The 4,757-nt window shown below is 36.4% G+C and overlaps 1 pseudogene; it reads right to left on the reverse strand.

Moving 5' to 3' along the window:
• Positions 1–3,936: 3,936 nt before the first annotated feature.
• LOC118524936 (actin-related protein 2/3 complex subunit 3 pseudogene) lies at positions 3,937–4,479 on the reverse strand (annotated as a pseudogene).
• Between the last annotated feature and the right edge of the window lie 278 nt (positions 4,480–4,757).

Below are 4,757 nucleotides of genomic sequence, written 5' to 3' on the forward strand. Positions count from 1 at the left end.
TAGAATTGAAATTAAAAATTTAATAAAATTAAATGCTTTTTTTTTTAACTTTTTGAAGTGGTAGATTACATTAATTGATTTTTTAATGTGAAACCTGCCTTCCAAACCTGGAATTACCAACTTGGTTGTGGTATATAATTATTTCTCTATATTATTGGATTTGATATAGATACTTGTTGAGAATTTATGCAACTATGTTTAGTAGAGATATTGGTCTTTAGATTTTCTCTTTGGAAATTTTCTTTTTATCTGATTTTGGATTAGGATAATGCTGGCCTCATAAGAACAAGGTAAGATGTGTTCCTGCTGCGTCTATCTTCTTGAACAAAGTTTGGACAATTAGGATGATTTCTTATTTAAATATTTAGTGGAATTTGCCAGTCAAACCATCTGTGCTTTGTACTTTCTTTATTGGAAGGTTATTAATTTTTTTATTCAATTACTATAATAGATATAGGATCTTTCTGGTTATCTATTTTCCCTTATTTGAGTTTTGGTAGTTTGTGTCCTTCAAGAATTGTTCCTTTTCGACATTTTTCCAAAGAAGACATCCAAACGGCCAACAGACACATGAAAAAGTGTTCAATATCGCTCGGCATCAGGGAAATCCAAATCAAAACCTCAATGAGATACCACCTCACACCAGTCAGAATGGCTAAAATTAACAAGTCAGGAAATGACAGATGTTGGTGGGGATGCGGAGAAAGGGGAACCCTCCTACACTGTTGGTGGGAATGCAAGCTGGTGCAGCCACTCTGGAAAACAGTATGGAGGTTCCTCAAAAAGTTGAAAATAGAGCTACCATATGATCCAGCAATTGCACTCCTGGGTATTTACCCCAAAGATATAAAAGTAGGGACCCGAAAGGGTACGTGCACCCCGATGTTTATAGCAGCAATGTCCACAATAGCCAAACTGTGGAAAGAGCCAAGATGTCCATCAACAGATGAATGGATAAAGAAGAAAAGGTATATATATACAATGGAATATTATGCAGCCATCAAAAGGAATGAGATCTTGCCATTTGCAACGACGTGGATGGAACTGGAGGGTATTATGCTGAGCGAAATAAGTCAAACAGAGAAAGACATGTATCATATGACCTCACTGATAGGAGGAATTCTTAATCTCAGGAAACAAACTGAGGGTTGCTGGAGTGGGGGGTGGGGTGGGAGGGATGGGGTGACTGGGTGATGGACACTGGGGAGGGTATGTGTTCTGGTAAGCGCTGTGAATTGTGCAAGACTGTTGAATCTCAGATCTGTACCTCTGAAACAAATAATGCAATATATGTTAAGAAAGAAAAAAAGAAGAAGAAGAATGTAGCAGGAGGGGAAGAATGAAGGGGGGAAATCGGAGGGGGAGAAGAACCATGAGAGATGATGGACTCTGAAAAACAAACTGAGGGTTCTAGAGGGGAGAGGGGTGGGAGGATGGGTTAGCCTGGTGATGGGTATTGAGGAGGGCACGTTCTGCATGGAGCACTGGGTGTTATGCACAAACAATGAATCATGGAACACTATATCTAAAACTAATGATGTAATGTATGGGGATTAACATAACAATAAAAAAATTAAAAAAAAAAAAAGAATTGTTCCTTTTCATATAAATTACAAATGTGTGGGTATATATTTGTAGAAAACATTCCTTTATTATTGTTTTAATGTCTGTGGGGTCATTAGTGATGACCTCTTTTCATTTGTGATAATCCGTGTTTTGTCTTGTTTTTTTCTTCTCTCTCCTGACTTTCTCTCTGTCTCTCTCTTCTCCTTGTCCCAATTGGGACAGGAGTACAGATATATCAATGTTATTGATCTTCTCTAAGAACTAGTTTGAGATTTTGTTGATTTTCTCTATGGTTGTCTTGTTTTAAATTTCATTGATTTCTCCTCTAATTTTAGTATCTTGTTCTTCCTACTTACTTTCAGCTTAAACTGCCCTTCGTTTACTATTTTCCTGTGATGAAAACTTAGGTTATTGATTTATATATTTCATATTTCTTTTCTTTTTTTTTTTTTAAAGATTTTATTTATTTATTTGACAGAGAGATGGACAGAAGAGCACAAGCAGAGGGAGTGGCAGAGGGAGAGGGAGAAGCAGGCTCTGCACTGAGCAGGGAACCCGATGTGGGACTCAATCCCAGGACCCTGAGATCATGACCCGAGCCGAAGGCAGACGCTTAACCATCTGAGCCACCCAGGCGCCCTCATATTTATTTTCTTAAGTATGCATTTAAAGGAACAGATTTCTCTCTAAACAATGCTTTTGCTTCATTCCACAGATTCTGATAAGTTGTGTATTCATTTTCATTTAGTTCAAAATATACTTTTTAAATTTCTATTGAGACCTCTTCTTTGATCCTTGGGTTACTTAGAAATGTATCATTTAATTTCCATATATTTGTGTATATCCTGGCAGTCTTTCTCTTCTTATTTTCGAGTTTAATTCCATTGTGGTCAGAGAATACACCTTGTATGATTTCTATTTGTATCTGTTTCCTAGAGCTGCTGTAACAAAGTACCACAAACTGAACAGCTTAAAACAACAAAAAATTATTCATTCACATTTTGGGACGTTAGAAGTTCAAAGTCAGCCATGCTCCCTCTGAAGACTCAAGGGGAGGAGCAAGCCTTCCTTAAACATATCCCAGCCTCCAGTAGCCCCTGGTGTCCCTTGGCTTGTGGTTAACATAATTCCCATCTCTGCCTTCATCTTCACTTGGCTGTTTACTCCCTGTATGTCTCTATCTTGTTCCCTTCTTACAAGCATGGCAGCTAGATTAGATTAGGGCTCACTCTAGTGTAATCATCTTGATTATATCTGCAAATCACTATTTCAAATTCAGGGTTAGAGCTTCATCATATCTTTTCAACCCTTAACATTATTCTTTTAAATGCATTAAGGGTTTTGAATGACCCATTATGTAGTCTATTTTGATGGCTGTTCCATATGAATTTAAGAAGCGTGTGTATTTGCTACAGTTGGAAGGAGTATTGTATGAATGACAATTAGATCAATTCAATTGATAGCTCTGTTCAGGTAATTTATATCTTTATCAATTTTCTGACTACATGATATATTAATTACTAACATAGTGGATTTTGTGTTTCTATAATAGTAGATTTTTCTATATTTCCTTTCAGGTGTGTCAGTTTTTGCTTCCTGTGTTTTGGTGCTTTCTTGTTAGGTATATACACATGGAAGATTTCTGTGTTATCTTGGAGAATTGACTCCTTTATCATTACACAATGTCCCTCTTTATCCCTGATAACCTTTCTTGTTCTCAAATCTGTTTTGTCTGAAATTAAAAAGGCTATTCCAGATATTATTATTATTTATTATTATTATTAGTTGTAGCATGGTATGTCTTCCTCCGTCTCCTTACTTTTAGCCCAGGTCAGTCTTTATATTTATAGGGTATTTCTTGCAGACAAAATAGAGTTGGGTACTATTTTCTAATCTGCTCTGATGATTCCTATCTTTTAATTGGTGTATTTAGTCAAGTCACATTTAAATGAGTATTGATATAGTTGGATTACTATCTCTCATGTTTATAATGTTTTATACTCATTGATTTTGGGTTTTTTTTATAACTTTATTATTCCTTTTCTCCTGTCTTTATCTGTTTTTAATTGAACGTTTTGACTTCATTTTATCTCTCCCTTAAAGTATAAATTATATTTCTTTTTTAATGTTATGATTTCTTTATTATCACTTACTGTTACTAAGCACCAGCTTCAAACTACAGAACATTTAAAATCACACTTTGACAACCCATTCTTCCCTCCCCAACCCAAATTCTTGATCAAGAGTTCTTTTAAGTGAGACATGCTCTCTTCTGTATAAAACTGTATCAAAATACAGGGAAAGAACTGTGTGCATCTTGCTGTAAAATGCTGCCCATGGTTGTGGAAACAGTGTCTGCCCAGGCTCCTTTTAGTGTCCAGGTCCTGAGGCCCTCTTGTTCATGAACTGTCTCTTCAAAAAGCAAGTCCAGCACTTGGTGGGTTTATCATTGAGGGTGAAAAACTTTCTCACAAAGTCAGTCCAGTCTCTTGTCTTAACTGCTGCTCATAACCTCATCTTCTTGTTTGCAGGTTTAGTATAAATTGCATTAAGTGGAAAACCAGGCTCTCCAGGAATGGGAAAATTAGTGATTCCCTGTATATACACTTCTTTCTCACTTTGTCTTTTGGAATTGCACTTTTGGAGGTTTTTTGTTTTTGTTTTTTTTTTTTTTTTTAGGTACTCAGAAATGTAGAGAGTTATATATATCAAGGTTCTATCAGCTTCATTCTTAATCTCATAGTTTTTGAAGAAGATATTGGCCTTGAAGTAGTAGATGGCCTCATCTACAATATCTGTATCTTTTGTCTCCCTAGGGGCAGGTCCTTTGAACTGACCTGTGTTAGGCAACAGTGCCATGTTTCCAATGAGTTTGGTGTCAGGGTTCATGGGAGAAGACTGGTAAGCTGGCATTTCGGAGCCAGCGGGGTTTCAGCCTAGTTGAGCAGGTTGGGGTTAGAGCATGGTCCAGAGGGGTAAGGGTGGTGGGATAGGCAGAAGTCTAAATTATATTTCTTTAAAAATAATTTTAGTGGTAATCCTATAGCATGTATTATATATTTTAACTAATTTAGCAACACTTTCACATGTATTGGTTCATATGTAGTACATAACAGTATTCTAAAATTTTCCTTCTCATCCCCTTTGGCAAAGCTGTCATTCATTCTCTTTATCCACATGCTGTAATCACC

This window comes from Halichoerus grypus, chromosome 11 (assembly GCF_964656455.1).
Source record: "Halichoerus grypus chromosome 11, mHalGry1.hap1.1, whole genome shotgun sequence".
In the NCBI taxonomy this organism is placed as follows: domain Eukaryota; kingdom Metazoa; phylum Chordata; class Mammalia; order Carnivora; family Phocidae; genus Halichoerus; species Halichoerus grypus.